Source organism: Chrysochloris asiatica, unplaced genomic scaffold (assembly GCF_000296735.1).
Source record: "Chrysochloris asiatica unplaced genomic scaffold, ChrAsi1.0 scaffold00149, whole genome shotgun sequence".
Lineage (NCBI taxonomy): Eukaryota > Metazoa > Chordata > Mammalia > Afrosoricida > Chrysochloridae > Chrysochloris > Chrysochloris asiatica.
Window position 1 is genome coordinate 2,402,544 of NW_006408667.1, and position 18,916 is coordinate 2,421,459.

Below are 18,916 nucleotides of genomic sequence, written 5' to 3' on the forward strand. Positions count from 1 at the left end.
TCTATGAGAAATTCCTTTGTCTGTCTGGGTTAGTCTTTGGGGTCCAGTCGAAGGGAAATCACTTCCTGCATTTTCTAATCATTGAATCAAAACCCGGATTTTCTTGCCAAGAAAGTAAAACACAATCTTTAGAGACACCCTCGTTTCAGTGTGAGATGATGAAATCCCCAGATGGTGGCTTGTTATTTCCACAAGGCACAGGCAAGTGTGCACTGTTGATTAGTAATGAAATTGAAGCATGAGAATGAGAAGGAAATATGCAACTTCCACAACAAAGGCAGAGACTTTCTGTTTTGTTTTGCTTTTTGTCATTGGCTATTGTTGCTTATTTTAAGAAAATCTTGCTTAGTGGTTGGTGCAATGTCGTCCTACAGCACTGCAGGCAGTATTTAGCTCCTGAGATTATTACAGCCACTCTGCTGAACTGTGTGGATTTCCAAAAATGGAGGTGGAAATTAAATGGCACTTATGGAGCAAAGCTGTAGGGATAATCAGTAATTTGATTCACAGTCATTCAGGTCAACAAGAAGAGTCACATAAGCATCATATGATCACCATTAATGAGCTGTGTGAAATGAGTGGGTGGTCTAGACGCAGCTCTGGTCAGGTACTGGTTCCCACATTCGCAGGCTTGGAAGAGGGTCTAGAGTTCAACTGTACGCAAAGAGTCATACACACAGCTCTTCCTGGATCGAGTTAGCCACCAAGGTCACATTAGACCAGAGGCTACAGCTCCTTTTGGACAAATAAAGTCATTCAGTGAAGCTGCAAATGTGTGACATTTTAACTGCACTGACTTAACTAAATTATACCAGTTGGTATAATTTTCAACTTGAATAAGTTTTAAATTTCTTTGCCACAACATTGTGAAAGGGACTGGGCAGAGTCATGCTGATCCTGGGGAAAATTAGATGTTTGGATAGAGGAAGGACATAGAGGTTTAATGTTGATATTTTACTAGTTACCAAAAAAAAAAAAAAAAAGACAAGCAAAAATGCCTTTCATTCATGAGAAATGCTTTGGAATAGCCTGACACCACAGAAATTCCCCAGACTACTGAGTACAGCTTGACCATCTCTAGCTGTCAAATCGTCATCCTTCACTTGTCCAACAATGATAGATTCATAAACATTTCCATTTTTAATTGTACTCTCACTAATTTTAACAGTAACAGTCATATTTCTATGTTCATTGCAAACAAAGTAAACAGTCTAGCAGAGAAGAGCGAAAAATAATGTCTTGTTTTGCAAAGAATCACTAATAACATTTTTCCAACATTCATGTTTCATAGACACTTTTTAAAAAAAAGGTTTTATTGTGAATTGAGTAATAGTTTACATGGGAGAACATTATTAGTTTTACCCTCGTTTCATTGCAATAATTACAATCTCCTCCGTGTGTCCTCATTCAACAGCATTTGCTTTGAATCCCTCTGTTTTTGTTTTTGTTTTGTTTTGGGGGGAATGGGGGCAAGTACACAAAAACACTCAGATATTTATAGTTATTTTAAAAACCAAAAGGCAGTCTCGGAGCTGTTGCTGCGGAATCCGGATTTTGCCGCTGCTCTCTGCTGCCGCTCGCCCCGACGCGCAACTCCCGATTCCTTCCTCTTCCAAAACCAGCATGGCAACTCTCAAGGATCAGCTGATTCAGACTCTTCTTAAGGAAGAACAGACCCCCCAGAATAAGATTACAGTTGTTGGGGTTGGTGCTGTTGGCATGGCTTGTGCCATCAGAATCCTAATGAAGGACTTGGCAGATGAACTTGCTGTTGTTGATGTCATGGAAGACAAACTGAAGGGCGAGATGATGGATCTTCAACATGGCAGCCTTTTCCTTCGAACACCAAAAATGGTCTCTGGCAAAGACTATAATGTCACTGCAAATTCCAAGCTGGTTATTATCACTGCTGGAGCACGTCAGCAGGAAGGAGAAAGCCATCTTAATTTGGTCCAGCGTAACGTGAACATCTTTAAATTCATCATTCCGAATGTCGTGAAATACAGCCCAAACTGCAAACTGCTTGTTGTCTCTAATCCAGTGGATATCCTTACGTATGTTGCTTGGAAGATAAGTGGCTTTCCCAAAAACCGTGTTATTGGCAGTGGCTGCAATCTGGATTCAGAGCGGTTCCGTTACCTGATGGGGGAAAGGCTGGGAGTTCACCCACTAAGCTGTCACGGATGGGTCCTTGGAGAGCATGGGGACTCTAGTGTGCCCGTGTGGAGTGGTGTGAACGTTGCTGGTGTCTCCCTGAAAAATCTGCACCCCGATTTAGGTACTGATGCAGATAAGGAACAGTGGAAAGAGGTTCACAAACAGGTGGTTGACAGTGCTTATGAGGTGATCAAACTGAAAGGCTATACCTCCGGCCATTGGACTCTCTGTGGCAGAGTTGGCAGAAAGCATAATGAAGAATCTCAGGCGGGTGCATCCAATTTCCACCATGATTAAGGGACTCTATGGGATTAAAGATGACGTCTTCCTTAGCTAGCGTTCCTTGCATCTTGGGACAGAATGGGATCTCGGATGTTGTGAAGGTGGCGCTGACTCCTGAGGAAGAGGCCCGTCTGAAGAAGAGCGCCGATACACTGTGGAGCATCCAGAAAAAGCTGCAGTTTTAAATCTGCCGTAGTACCACTTCACTGTCTAGGTTGCAAAGGGATTTTAGTTGGGGGGTTATGCATGTTGTCCTTTTTATCTGATCTGTGATTAAAGCAGTAAAATTATGTCCAAGGAATAACATCTGTTTTCCTAAAGTCAGACATAAGAATGGTCTATAAAACCCTACAGCTATCACCTGCTGGTGGACAATACTAAACTTCGTGTAGATGTAACTTGGTTCGTATACATTAGTTACGCCACCTCTGAGACACCACTGCCAATCCAATGTTGCCATCCTGCCACTGCCCTTCAAATCAGAAGAATGTGGTTACTGTGTGTTGTTATGTCAATGCTGGTTCTTACATTCAACATGCCCAATGTGTTTTCCCAGTCACATGCTGGGCTCTAGTGTGTAAATCCAATATTGCATGTCTTGTGCATAATTGTCCTAAAAGATCTTATTTTGTGTATGATATTTATCAGAGTAGTGTACATTGCCAAATAATGTAACTATCTGTCATACCAACTAAAACACCAAATAAACCATGAACAGTGAAAAAAAAAAAAAAAAACCCAAAGGGCACATTCTGCAAGCCTGCCACCTGGCTGCCAGCACACAGCCTTTCTCTTTCCACAAATCTAGAGTCCTCAGCTGCTCTATCTGTCCATGTTCTCATCTCTGCCTCCATCTCTGGTGTTACTACTTCTCTGGATAGGGTACCACATGCTGCTTATGCTCTTCTCCCTTGATGGTCCTAGGTTCCACTGTTCCTGGACTGTAAGATTAACTACTCCCCCTCCCCTTGTTTCATATACATTTAATTCAACAGACATTTAACATAAACCTACTGTGTGCTATTATAGGAATCATGTGCACCCATTCTCCCTACTCCCCAGTCTTCATCTTAAAATAGCCCAAGCACAGGTAACATATATAGTTCTAGTTATTTAGAACAGGGGTCAACAAACTTTTTCCATAAATACTCAGATAGAATTCAAATTACTTAGAACAGAGGTCAGCAAGTTTTGTCTATAAAAGATCAGAGTACAAATGTTTTCAGCTCTGCAGATCATATGGTGATTTATGTCACATTACTTACCTCTGCTGTTAAAAAACCAAAGCATCCATGAACAATATATAAACAAATGGATGTGAATATGTTTTTACAAAGCAGTGAGCCTATGGGTAATAATTTGTTGTCTACTCTGGAACATGTAAAGTCACCTGAAAACCAAACTGGGAGGGAAGTAAAATAGAGCAGTTTCCTAACTTTAGAAATTACGATCTGATGGAGACAGCTGAAATGCCTATCAACAGAAGAATGGTTAAGCAAAATTTGGTACATACACACAGTGGAATACTATACAACATTGAAGAATAACAATGAATCTGCTAAAAACCTCACAACATGAATAAACCTGGAGGACATTTTGCTGAGTGAAATCAGTCAATTACAAAAGAACAAATATTGTATGAGACCAACATTATAAAAAGGTAAGAAAAGCTTTTTTTTCATAAAAGAAATGATCTCTGATTACAGCAGGGGAGGGAGAATTATTCAAAAACTAGAAGGTAAACACATGTTAACATGGGTGACAAGGCAGGCAATATACAAGAAGAGGGAGATTAACAAAGGAAAGATGAAGGTATTGGGAGGCACAAGGAGGAATGTAAGATTTAAAGGACTAGAGATAAACACTATTAACTATTGGTACATGGAAGGGATTGCAACCACTGTAATACAGCAAAGGATATGATTTTTTTTTTTAATGTGAAACTGGTGATCTGTTATATAAACTTTCACTCAATTCACAATAAAAAGTTAAAAAAAGAAAAGAAAAGAAACCATGATCTGACTTTTCTTAGCCATGACTATGGAAACATGATATAATTTCCTCAGCCAGATGCAGAAGAAGCGTCATCATCAGAGTGTTTTATTAATTCATGATACATTTTTAAACTACTTTCAAAAGGAGTTGAAGGGACTGTCGCTGGGAATACACATATCACAAAGATTAACCTATGTGGTATAATTAAAGAGACCTCCCCCACCAATGCAATTCTAGGTAAAATCTTATGGAGTCAACTAGAAATCCATTCATCTGAGATGGTAATTTACTTTCCTTAGTAAAGATAAATTAGGCCAACCTTGAGCAGACAAAGCTATCAAGGAATAAAGCTCATCAGGAACTACCCAAAGCAGATCAGGATCCAAAAGCCAAGACTTCTTTTGGGATGAGTTAACTTTAGAGTGTCTCAGATCTTAGTATTATATATCTGAAGAGGGAAGACAACAGGGAAGAACAAGAGATTAGCATCCATTGTGCAATTACTATGCACCAAACTTAGAGCATGATTTATCCACTTAATCTTTTTTCAATTCCCCTATTAAGATAATTTTGGAGTCTTGATGTAGGATAAACATTGGACTGCTAACCTCAAGGTTGACAGTTCAACCCACCAGCTGCTCCTTGAAAACACTATACAGAGTCACTATAACAGATAAGACTCAAGGGCACATAACAGATAAATATTTTTAGCCTCATTTTACAGGGGGAAAAAAAAGTATGCAAAATTCCCTAATTTACACAGCTCTAGAATTGTGATTTGATTCTGTGGATTAGGTGTTGGACTGCTAACTGCAAGGCCAGCAGTTTAAAGCTACCAGTTGCTCCACAGGAGAAAGATATGACTGTCTGCTCCCATAAAAACCTGAACTCTCAGCTACCTATATAGGGTCGCTATAGTTGGGACAGACTCGATGGCAGTGGATTGGGGTTTGGGTTTCTACTTCCATAGTGCATGGGCTGTCTTTTATACAAAACTCTTGGATACAAAATATCAAGAAATTATCCATAATAGTTTTTACCTCTCAAGTCAAGAATTCTTTTACTTCCTCTTAAATCCTCTTATCTATTACATGTTTTTATTCTCTGCTCATTGTTGAATCAAATCATGATCAATATAATCTTAAAAATGTCACTCTGGAAGAAAACACTCACATTGCATAATCCTGCCTGTGACTTGCAGAGACAAAGGTGTGATCCTTTTTTCTCTTTTCCTCTCTGGTTCTTTGCACTCCCCTGGTAACCATAAGTAAGAACTCTACCAGTGTGCATCCCAAGGTAAGGTCCCATTTTCCAGGCAGAAAAACTGTGTAGACCCTGTGTTTTTTCTCACAAATGAAGGGGAAGGAGACAACAACAAGAGACGCATTCAGTAGACACTGTTTCAAATCTGCAAAATTGCCCCTGGCCAGCCCTGGATTAACTCTCACTAGAAGTAAGTGAATGGACATGTGGGGATAGAGAGAATGGAAAGGAAAATGAAAAAGACTGGTTATAGATCAGAGAGGCACAGTGGGACTATCTTGAAATGTCTCAGGCAGCTGTGAAGGCAAGAGGCCAGTAGGTGATACAGAAACATTCTGCTTATTTTTCTACGGTTGTTTGCTGGGATTTGTTTTGTTTTGTTTTGTTTGTTTGTTTTCCTTCTCTCTCAAGGGAGAGTTTGATCTTCTGGTCTCTCCCGGACAGGAGGCAGTAACTTTAGCCATATAGTTCAACCACAGCCATACCCTCGTCAGCTCCATCAATTGGTCTAGAGTCAATGCCAGATCAACAACAACAACCAACATCAGCTAAATCCACCCTGAATTGAACTACATGAATAGCAAACAGAGAACAGTGAACAAGCTCATCTTTTGATCACACCCACCAGAAGGAAATCAGTGAGTGCCTACAAATACACCAATATACATTCATCAGCTTAATACAAATACAACAATACTGCAATGCATCAAAAGCAATAGCCAATCTCTGTTCACATGAAAAAAAACAAAACAGAGTAACTCAAACAAGTGACCAAGAGGCAGAGCTAGAAATGTTTTTGAGGAAAAAGAGGTACTAGAATAGCCTGAAAAAGAGTTCAGGAGAATGATATGTAGGTGCCTCCAAACTATTGACAGAAAGGTCAAGAAAGACAAGGAAGAATTCAGAAAAGTGCTATAGGAACAATCAAGCAAAATAGATCCAGGATCAGAGACAATACAAAGCCTCAAACAGAAGTCCAGAAGATTAATACTAAAATATCAGAAATGCATAATACACTAAAAGGGCAAAGAAGTAGATTTGAATCAATGGAAGCCAGAATTAGTGAGTTTGAAGACAAATCTCTCAATACTAGCAAGCTAGAAGAAAAACCAGAAAAAAGAATGAAAAAATCCAAAGAAAGTCTAAGATTCATGTGGAAAGCCATAAAGAGGAATTACCTATGATAATCAGAATTCCAGAACAGGAAGAGACACAAAAGAAAACCACACAAAAGATAGTTGAAGAGCTGCCAGAACAATAAGACAAAAAAAATATATTAAAGGTATTCATAGTGGAAAAGAAGAAGCAAAATTATCTTCATTAGCATGTGGTATGATTCTGTTTATAGAAAATTCCAAAAATCCACACACACACAAAAAATGTCTAGAGCTAATGGAGGAATTCAACAAAGTCATGGGGTATAAGGTCAGCAAACAAAAATTAGTTAGGTTTCTAAATACTCACAATGAGAAATTTGCAAGGAAACTTCAGGAAATGTTTCCATTTACAAGAGCATAGAAGAAAATAAAATCTAGAAATAAATCTAACCAGAAATGTGAAGGACAAATACACAGAAAACTAAAATACTTCTGAAAGAGATTAAAGAAGACCTAAATAAATGTATTCCTGGTATGTCACTGTGGGTTAACGTGCTGGGCTGCAAAGTCAGTTTAAACCACAAGGTTGATGGTTCAAGCTCACAAGTCATTCCCTGGAAACCCAATACAGGGTTGCTATGGATTGGAACTGACTCGATGGCACTTAACAACAACAATAGGGTCGTTATGAGCCAGAATCGATTGCTCGGAGTCCTGGTGTAACACTGTGGGTTAATGCACTGGACTGCAAAGGCGGTTTGAACCTCAAGGTCGGTGGTTCAAGCTCACCAGCTGCTCCTCGGAAACCCTATACAGGGTCACTAGGGGTCAGAACTGACTCGGCGGCACTTAACAACAACAAGAAATAAATGGAAGGGGTCCGAGTGTGGTGCCACAGGATTAGTTCTTGACCTCAAGATCAGTTTGAGCCATAAGACCAATGGTTCAAAGTCACCAGTTGTTCCTTGGATCCCCTATACAGGGTCACTATGAGTCATAACTGACTCAACAGCACTTAACAACAACAAATATCAAATTAATTTTTTTTAAATAATAATAAATGGAAAGGTATTCCATTTTCATGATTTAGAATATTTAATATTGATTCAATGTAATCCCTATCAAAATCCCAACAGCCTTCTTTATAGAAATAGAAAAACCTATATGGATCGCTATGAGTTGGAACTGACTTGATGGCACTTAACAACAACAACAACAACAAGGGTAGCTAAGAATAAAAATAAATAATAAATAACAAATGTTGGCAAAGATGTGGGGGAATTAGAACCCTTATTCATCACTGGTGGGAATGCAGTTATACAGCTATTCTGGAAAATAGTGTAGCAGTTTCTCAAAAAACTAAAAACATAACTATAATATAACCCAGCAATTCTACTCCTAGATATGCACCCAAAAGACTTGAAAGTATGCTCAGAAAGAGAACGAATACACCAGTGTTCATTAAAGCACTGCTCACTATAGCCAAAAAGTAGAAACAACCTAAATTGCTATCCATGGATGAATTGATGAGCCAAACATGGAACATACATACAATGGAATACTACTCAGCCAGTAGGAAACGGGAAGTCTTGATATATGCTACAGTATAGATGTAACTTGAAGACATTGTGCTGAGCGAAGTAAGCTAATTATAAAAGGACAACTGTTGTATGATCTCCCTTATAGTAAAAGGCAAGAAGAGACAAATGTATAAAGACCAAAGGTTCTTAGTGGTTACCAAGGATGGGATGGAGGGGCAATGGGTAATTAACAGTGATGGAAAAATAAAATTAATTGTAATTGCTATTAATACAATGCAGTCCTGGTATGGTGCTGTAGGTTAATGCGCTGGACTGCAAAGTAGCTTTGAACCAAAAGGTCGGTGGTTCAAGCTCAATAGCCACTCCTCAGAAACCCTATACAAGGTCACTATGGGACCAACTCAACGGCACTTAACAAAAACAACAAAAACAATAGATGTTCTCCTGTAAAAAGTTGAATTGTCAAAAGTTGTGCAATAGAAATATTTACAATGGCCCCCCAACCCCAAAGAAAAGAGAAAGAGAGAGTGTCTCTGTGGAGGCTGCTATGTACAACCAAACATTTCATAGACTTTGGTTCCTTGGTTTGGAGGGTTAGGATCATGGCTTCACAGCAAATCTCAGCTAATTGGGTTAATAATGTATTTAGGGCTTCTGTTTCACCTCCTAATTTGCTGCATAGTGCTATGGAGGAATTCTGATCAAAAGAGGGAAACGAAATACAGAATATCTAATTATCATGGACTCTAGACTTTCTGGAACCATGAAGGCTGGATGAACTGCTGAAGCTATTGACGTGAGATCATCTTTAAAACTTAAACAAAAGCATTCCCTTAAGAAAATGAATATAGCTGGAAACACAGGGCGGAATGCAAAAGTTGAAGTGAATAGTGGTAAATACTGCTAACTGATGATAGTGGAGGGGATTGCAATCATTACAACGAAGCAAAGCCTATGATTTATTCAATGTAAAACTGATGATCTGCTCTGTAACTTGTCACTCAATTCACAATAAAAAGCTTGCTTTTTTTAAAATAGTAAAAAAAAATATTAATTTCTTAATTTCTTAAAAAATTCCCTGAAGTCATCTTAAAACCAAACAATAGTTTAGCTCAATTAGCAAAAGATGTCTGCCTTGAGCAGTATGCTCTTTTAAGGACTATTTACATGGTATTAAGTTAATAACAGCAAGTCAAAGCTAAGTATTTGAGGAGCAGTGACTTTATATTAATAGGGAAGGAAGGTGAGAATGATTGCACTAAACTATTCAGAAAGTATTGAATTGGAATATGTTTTGCCACATATATTTTCAACAGTAAGGAAACAAAATTCAGAGGAAAAGAAAAAGTAGCTTATAAAACTTTCCTTTGGAGAATTTTAATTAATATATATCTTGATTTACAAGTGACCACAAATACAATTCAAACACTTAATTTGCCAGAATCATTTCAATCACATAGAGGTCAGGTTTGTTCAAACCATAAAAGAAAGTAAAGAAGAGTTATTTCTCATTTGTTTGCTATTGTTGTTGCCTATAGTTAGCTATCCAGAAAAACCCATTCCTCATATTACAAACCTAGGAATTCATGACTTTTTTACTGAATTTGAGAAAACCCCATACTCTATGTACATCCACTGAAAGCAATAAATCCAATAACAGAATATGCATTTTATTCCCAAGTAGGAACAATGCAATTTCTCGTACATCATTCATTTATTGTGTCCTTTCCACAAAGTATAACGATGACTCTCCTGTCTGTATGAAACCAAGATATGATTCTGAACAACAAAGACTGCAATTGTATTAGCAGCACAATGAGTCACCCTATCACTTATATCCTGAATAAATGTGAGACACATCTGTTGAAATGGAATCCGTGGGCTCCCTTTAATGGGCCAAATGTCTCCAAGGACAGAATAGTGGGAGGAAGTGATCCAGCTGCTCAGACTGCAATCTTTTGTCTTTGAAAAAAATCAGGAAAGCATGATGAAAAAAAAAAATCTGCACTTTACCTTGGGAAAAGAGTAGCACAGCTAAGTTAGAACACTGATCATTTGACTACTTAAGTTTCTATTTATTCCCCTATCTCTTTTAGTAAGACCATGCAGGAGGTCTGGAAAGAGTGATTTTTTCCTCCCTGGTATGTTCCTCAGACGATGGTTCTAAAACTTTTTCACAGTCACTTCAAAGAGGCAAAAATGATATAATTAAATGCCTTGCCTCCACCCATTGCTACTGCAAAAAAAAATCTCACCCAAAAGAATAGTGTTGTTGCTGATAAGGCACCAAAGGGAGACATAAGTTAAATATTCATTAGTCTCATAAACAAAAATATAAGTGTCAAAATTATTGTACAAAGAAGGGTATCTCAGTGATTTAAAATTCCTCAAGGTAACTTTGAGTGACCTTGGATTATTAGCAAATGACCTGGCTCTGCTTTGCAGGTAGAAAGAAAACTGTCCACATGAAAGTCAGTCTAGGAAGGTTGCTCAGTCCTTTTCTCAGTCTTACTGCCACCAATCTCAGCATTTTAGGGCTAGAATAGTACAACCTAGAATGCCATCCTTCCTCTGTATACCCTGAAGAAAGGACATCTCAAAACCCAATGGGCTTGTTAGAAAAGCTGTGGTTCACATATCACTGTCTTCATACTATCTATTAAAAGCACAGAAGAGAACTAAGATTCAGATTTATTTATTTTTCCATTTATCAAAGTCCATAAAGAAAAGAAATATATTCTGCTGGGGAAAGCAAGTGGGTGATGACTGAAGATAACCTAGTATCTCTAACAAATGCCATGACAGTTGAATGTATTAACTTTGGTTCTAACAGCAGCAAAGATAGCAGGCAAGCTGATGAGCTGAGAACAGAGGCAGAATAGGGGTGCAGGCAAGAGAGCAAAGCAAACTCTGACCAGAATGTGCAGAAGGAGACGTCAGGGGCAGCAAATTCTCACTGCTATGAGTAAAGATGGAGTCCTGGTGTGGTGCTTTAGGACACACACTGGGCTGCTAACCATAAGGTCAAACCCACTAGCTGCTCCTTGGAAACCCCATAGAGAGTTGCCATGGGTAGGAACCGATTTAAATGCATGTAACAACAACATGAGTAAAGATAGGGTAGGAAAGTGTACAACACATCATGTAGGGATTGCATTGTTGAATATTGCCTCTGAGAACCTCTGAAATTTTGTTAATAGGAGAAGGGTGATTATTATCAGCATCATAATAAGCATTTATTAAACATTTGTGTTGGAGCAAGCTTGACACTAAACCCTTTGCATGCTTTGTCTCTTTGATGCCCATAACAGCTCAACCAACTAGCTCTACCTTGTAGATAATTCCCCAGTGTGGTCCCACCATTTTACAGATAAGGAAATGGAGACCTTTAAGATGCTAAGAATTTTGGCCAAAAGAGCACAGTTGTACATGGCAAAGTAAAAATTGGTCTTCAAGACTGACTACTCTCAAACTGGGGCTCTTTAAATAATGCTGACATATTCCCACTAGTCCTGTCTTCGCTCTCTCCCAAGGATTATCAGGTATAATCACACTCATTCATTAATTCATTCATGCAAAAAAGACTTATGAGAACCTACTATGAGTCATGCGCAGTGCTCAGTATTGGGGAAACATTTATGGACAAAAGTCAACATGGTTCAGTCCTTTTGGATCACTCAACCTCGTGGGGGTGGCTGGGGGATGTGAACGGTGACTGGGAAAGGCATTAACCAAATGGTTGTACAAGTAAATGTGAAATTACAACTGTGATAAATGTTATTCAGCATTTGGAAGCCAATAACAAGGGCACCGTATTAGTCTGAAGGTTTTCTATTAAAGCAACCAATGAGCTGTTAACAGGAAGAATGAATAGAAAATAACTAGGTAAAGCTCCCTGGATGGGACATCATGCTTAGTAAAATGAAGGGTCAGTGTAAAGGGGAAGACCCTCAATGAGATGGATTGACACAGTGACAGCAGCAATGGACTCAGTTTTAACAACAATTGTGAGGATGGCACAGAACCAGGCAATGTTTCCTTCTGTTGTGCATGAGGTTGCTATGAGCCTGCTTGACAGAACTTAACAACAACACATAAAGTATGATGTTGAGAAGAGTGTTTCATCATATACTGATAGTCTTACAGTGAAGAGGGAACAGCACCTATCGAGGAAATAATAAATAGAGAAGAGGATTTTTTGTGACTGCAGAAACAGAGGAATTGCTCGAAAAAGATATAGGATCTATGAAAGATTTTTTTTAAATAGGAGTGTCTTGCACATGTTTAAATGTTTAAGAAAGAATTCACTAATACTAATCCTTGCTTCTAAAAACCATTCTGGCTATTCTTCCAAGATAGATTTGTTTGTTCTGTCAGTCCATGGTTTTTGCTGTATTTTTCACTAATACTATAATTTAAAGGCATAAATACTTCTCATGTCTTCCTTATTCATTGTCCAGTTTTCACATGCATACAAGGTGACTGAAAATATCATGGCTTGCATCAGGAACACCTTAGTCTTCAAAGTAACTTCTTTGCTCTTTAAGCAGTTAAAGAGCTCGTTTGCATCAGGTTTACCCAATGCAGTATGTTGTTTGATTTTCTGACTGCTGCTTCTATGGGCATTGGATACAAGTAAAATGAAATCTTTGACAATTTCAGTCTTCTCTCTGGTTATCATGATGTTGCTTATTGACCCAGTTGTGAGAATTTTTGGTTTCTTTATGTTATGTTGTAATCCAGACTGTAGACTGTAGTCTTCGATTTTCACCAGTAAGTGATTCAAGTCCTCTTTCCTATCAGCATTCAAGGTTGCATCATCTTCATATCACAGGTTATTAATGTGTCTTTCTCCAATGTTGATCCTGAGTTCTTCTGCATATACTCCATCTTTTTGAATTATATACACAGCATACAGATTGGCTCTGCATGGTGAATGGATTAAATACTAACACACAACTTTTCTGAGTTTAACCCATGCAGTATGTTCTTGTTCGGTTTGAAGAATTGCCTCTTCATCTATGTACAGGTTGCAAATGAGTGAGTACAGTTTAACATTCTAGAATACTCATTCTTCAAAATGCTATTCATAAATTGCTCTAGAGTTCCCATTTTCACAACAGTATCCATTATGAGCCACACAACTAAATCTTTTAGATAGTTAATGAAACAGGTTTTGCACTATAGGATAAGTACTGCACTGTGAACCATAGGCTGGTGGTTCAAACTTGCCAGCTGCTCCTCAGAAATCCTACAAAGGGTAGCTATGAGTCAGGACCCATTCAACAGTGCTTAACAACAACAACAGACACCTTTCTGGTGTTCTTTGTTTTCAGCCAGTATCCATCTAGATATCACCAATGACATCCTCATCCCAGGAATCCTGGTGTGGCGCTGTGGGTTAATGTTGTTGTTGTTGTGAAGTGCCATCGAGTCGGTCCCGACCCATAGCGACCCTGTACAGGGTTTCCGAGGGTGTAAATCCTTACGGGAGTAGAAAGCCTCATCTTTCTCCAGCGGAGCGGCTGGTAGTTTCGAACCACTGACCTTAAGGTTTGCAGCCCGATTCGTAACCACTACGCTACCAGAGCTCCTAAGTGGAGATTAATTTATGGCCTTTCTAAGAGTAGCAAGGATTGTAAACAGAGCATCTGGTTTGTTTGTAAGATAGTTCCTCACTTTAACCCACACTACAGATGGGATAGATGAAAGGCTGAGTTTCAGAAATGTGGCAGATTGCAAAGCCATTTGAACTGCAAGGTTGACAGTTCAAACTCACCAGCTGCTCTGCAGAAAGACTATACAGGGTCGCTATGGGTCAGAATCGACTCAACGGCACTTAACAACAACAACAACATCCTCATCCAAAGTCCTCTTCTGAACCCAATTTGAATTTCTAACAGCTCCCTATCAATTTACTGCTTGCCACCATTTTTGGCAGTTTCACATCAATGTTCTGCTGAAACCATTTTTGAGTTCTATTCAGCAAAATTTTAGTTGTGTGTGATATTGTTTGAAAATGTTTTATACTCTGTTGGGTCATCTTTCTTTGGAATGCACACAAATATGGATCTCTTCCAGTTAGTTGACCAAATTTCTTGGCAAAGACAAGTGAGTTCTTCCAGAGTTGCATCCGTTTGTTGAAACATCTTTAAAAACTTCAAAGACCACATCCTTCAGTATGGGTTGCACCTCAATGTAAAGAAAACAAAAATCCTCACCACTGGACCAATAAATAGCATCATGATAAATGGAGAAAAGACTGAAGTTGTCAAAGACTTCATTTTGCTTGCATCCACCATCAACACTCATGGAAGCAGCAGTCAAGAAATCAAATGATATACTGCACTGGGCAAATCTGCTGCAGAGGAACTCTTTAAAGTGTTCAAGAGCAAAGATGTAAGTTTAAGGAATAAAGTGCACCTGATCCAAGCCATGGTATTTTGAATAGCTTCATATGCTTGTGAAAATTGGACAATAAAGAAGGAAGACCATAGAAGAATTGATGTATTTGAGTTATAGTGTTGGAGGAGAATATTAAAAGTACCATGGACTTCCAGAAGAAAAAAACAAATCTGTGTTGGAAGAAGTACAGCCAGAATGCTCTTTAGAAGCCAAGGTGGTGAGACTGTATCCCTCATACTTCATATTATCATAAGGTATCAGTCCCTAGGAAAGGACCTCATTCTTGCTAAAGAATTCACCCAGTGTCAGCAGCAATGGGCTCAAGCGTAACAACAATTGTGAGGGTGGCACACGACCAGGCAGTGTTTCATTCTACTGTGCACAGGGTCTCTGTGAGTTGGAACCAACTTGATGGCACCTAACAACAGCAATATAGTTGGTAAAAGTAGCTAGGGGAGTTTCCCTGTGATTGTTGTTGTTAGCAGCATCAGGGAAGTTACAACTCATGGCAACGTCCTGTATAACGAAACAAAGTGTTGCCTCGTCCCGCTCCATCTTCACATTGTGGGTGTTGTATTTCAAGCACCTTCCCGCATATACTGGGCAATATTGTGTTGTGATCCATAGGATGTTCACTGACTAATTTTCAGGAGTAGATTACTTGTCCTTTTTCTTCCTAGTTTGTCTTAATCTGGAAACTCCATTGAAACTGCCTACCATAGCTGACACTGCTGATATATTAAATCAAGTGACATAGTGTCTAACCTCATAGCAACAAACATTTCACCAGAGTACAAATCTAACAAACTAACAGATCACGGTAGCTCCCTGTGGTGGTTTCTATCTATTCTGTGAAGTATAACGTTGTAAAATATATATAAAACAATTCATAATCCACATATGGTTAAATACGTCATAAATACTTTGAGTCACTTCCAACTCACAGCAACCCTATGCCCAGTTGAACAAAACATTGCCCGGTCCTGTGCCATCCTCACAATTACTGTTTGAGCCCATTGTTGCTGACACTGCATCAAACCATCTTCTTGGGGGTCTTCCTCTTTTTTGCTGACCCTCCATTTTGCCAAGCATGATGATCTTCTCCAAGGACTGGTCCTTCCTGACGTGTCTAGTATGAGAGACAAGGTTTGGCCATCCTTACGGCTAGGAAGTATATACTTCCAAGAAGTACAGCATAATATACACAAATACTAGAAGGAAAACATGGGTGTCTGCTGAAAGAGTCTCATCAACTATAAAAGGGTTGAGAAAAACCCATGCCTGATTTTAAGAACCACTCCAAGCAACATTGTTGTTGTTAAGTGCCATTGAGTCAGTTCGGACTCATATTGACCCTGTATAGGGTTTCTGAGGAGCAGCTAATGGTTTTTAACTGCCAACCTTGTGATTCTTGTTGTGGTGTGGCATGTGGTGTGGGTAAATGTGTTGGACTGCAAGTCTGTCTGAACCGCATGGTCAGCAGTTCAAGCTCAACAGCCACTCCTCGGAAACCTTATACAGGGTCACTATGGTTCAGAACCAACTAGACAATACTTAACAAAAACAACAAAAATCCTATAGTGCCACACCAAGAGTTCTACTACCTAACTTACTCACTGTTATCACAAGAGTAAGTAATGAAGTGTTTTGTCTACTCCTTGAGCTTTTGCAGGAAGGAATGTATATCCCAAGGGAGCAATAGAAAGATCAGATGGTTGAGAAGAGGCTAAATGAAAATATAAATTAAGTCTTCAAAAGGTGTTATAAGCAAACAACCCTCTAAGAGGGAACCATTAAGATCTGGAAAAGGAAAAGATGTACTTAAGGATGGAAAGGGAAGTTTATGGGAGACTTGGTTTATTTACAGTGTTCTTGTAACAGAAATGGGCATTGTTAAAAGTTTCTTCTGTCCTAGAATTAACTTCCTACCAGGCCTTCCAAAACATTGAGACTCACATCTGAAAAATCGGTAGACAACTGGGAACATCTGTGATCTTCAACTTACAGAGCTAACGGCCTTTCCCCCGACTCTTAACATTACCAACAATCACAAGCCAACACATGCTGTAAGGATGAAACCAGCTGTAGGGAAAACATTTGTTAGCAGGGAGAATTGCCCAACTTCTAAGTATCAGTTTATGCAGGAAAAAAAAAAAAATCCATTTGATGGAAATATCAAAAGCTGACTTTTCTTACTTCTTTCATAGGTCATTTTCATGATTTATTTTATTCACCCCCAAGTAGCAAATTAACACTGGAGTCAGATTTGAAGCTCAGGCAATTCCTAACCAGGCAATTAGCTATTTATAATCCACAATTTATAACCCACATATGGTTAAATACTTCATTTAACTAACAAGTTTGCTGTCTCCTCCTCTTCCTCACTCATAAATAACTTCCCTGGCACCTTTAATTGGAGAAATGTACCTTGCATTTCACCTTGACTCTCTGCCCTCCCTTCAGTCGGCTACTGGGAACTGAAATACCCAGGTTAAGAAGAGAAGAAACGGGAAATACTTTACTCCATGAAAGTACATGTAGCATCCCCACCTCCTGAATTCTCTTGAGTTAGAGGGAAGAGGTTCATTTATTAAAGTTAACTGGAAGCAGAACTTTTCTAGGTAACAAGATAAAAATGTCCATGAACCGAGGCCAAGCTAAAGCTGCCATTCCTGGCCTGGTGGGCAGTCAGCCCACCCTTTCGGAAGTGCCTCAGACAGTGTTCCTCCAGGAGGAAGCTTCCTGTAGGTCTCTGTGTCTCCTGCCTTACAGCCACCGGATTAGCCGGAGCTCCCTAGTCAGTCATCTGTCCCCCTCATCCTGGCAGAGGGAATAGTCATAGATTTCCCATTTTAAGTACCTGAAAACAACTAATGGAAAAACAGGAAGAGAAAGGAAAGCCCAAAGGGTTGTGGAAAATTCATTTAAAAAAATACATATACATAGATTTCCCTCCCTTCCACCTAATGCTATTGGCTCAGATTTCAGAGTGCCTCAGAGCACAACCAAAATACTCCAGAGAATTAAAAACACAAAGCAGGTTTCCAGCAGCATGGGTGGTTATTGTTGAAACTTGATTTGCAAGGCCAGGCTTAAAAGCTGATCCGGCCTATGGTAGACAGTGCCCTGAGGAAAGAAATGATTTGGCAACATCCCTCCATCTCCAAACATACAAGTTGAACAACCCACACTGTTCCCTTATTCTTCCTCCAGTTGGGAAGAAATACTTCTGGTAAGACATCTGTTTAACTTCCATATGCCCTCAGAATCCCCTGAGCAGTCTGGAGTCTACTAGATGGAAGGAGGCCCAGGGAGAGAGGGGCATTCTTAATACCACTTGGGTGGCAGGCAGTTCCTTCTGTGCCCAAGGGTACCTGGTCTTTGAAGTCTAGAAACCTTCAGCCATGGCACATTGATTTTCATATTCTTTGATGCTTTTTAAGAGATTTGTAGAGATATGAAAATGATAAACTTCTCTCTTACCACCCCCAGGGAAGAGGAAGGAAAAGAAAAAGGAGAGTAGGGGAAACCGTTATACGTATTTTCCTGTTACCACAAACACCAGACACCAGCTGCCACTGAGTGAACACCAACTTGACAACCCCATACACAAGAAGTAGAACTGTGTCTTATAGGGTTTTCAATGGCTGACTTTTCACAAGTAGATTGCCACACCTTTCTTTTGGGGCACATCTAGATCAATTCTAACCTCCAATCTTTCAGGTGGACCTGAATCCAATGAACCATTTGCATCACCCAAGGGCTCCTTACCACAAAGATCACCTGTAAACTCAGAGTGACTTACAACAAGGTACTGTAATCCCATAGCTGAAATGAGACACTTTTATATTTTTGTAATAATGAAATTACTAATTGAAGTGTATTTATGAAGTGTAAACCACTTAGATGATTGAAAAAAATGTTTTTAAATTGCAGAATGGCATTGCCTGTGCCGATGCAAGCAGGCCAAGTACATGGGATTTCTTTTCAAGCATCATGTATTCTTTTCTATCTCAGAGGAGACCACGCAGGCTTTTGTTTTTACTGGATGGACTACTGACTCACATTAGAACACACATTTAGCTAAAAGGTAAAAAGTAACCAGTGCAAATCACTAGCATTTAAGCAGTGCTAAATAAATGGGTTCCCTCAATGTGATTGAACTTCAATGTAAAG

General features: G+C 39.2%; 1 pseudogene; it reads left to right on the forward strand.

The window, feature by feature from the left end:
* The first annotated feature begins 1,614 nt into the window (after positions 1–1,614).
* Positions 1,615–2,624, forward strand: LOC102813478 (annotated as a pseudogene).
* Positions 2,625–18,916: the final 16,292 nt, after the last annotated feature.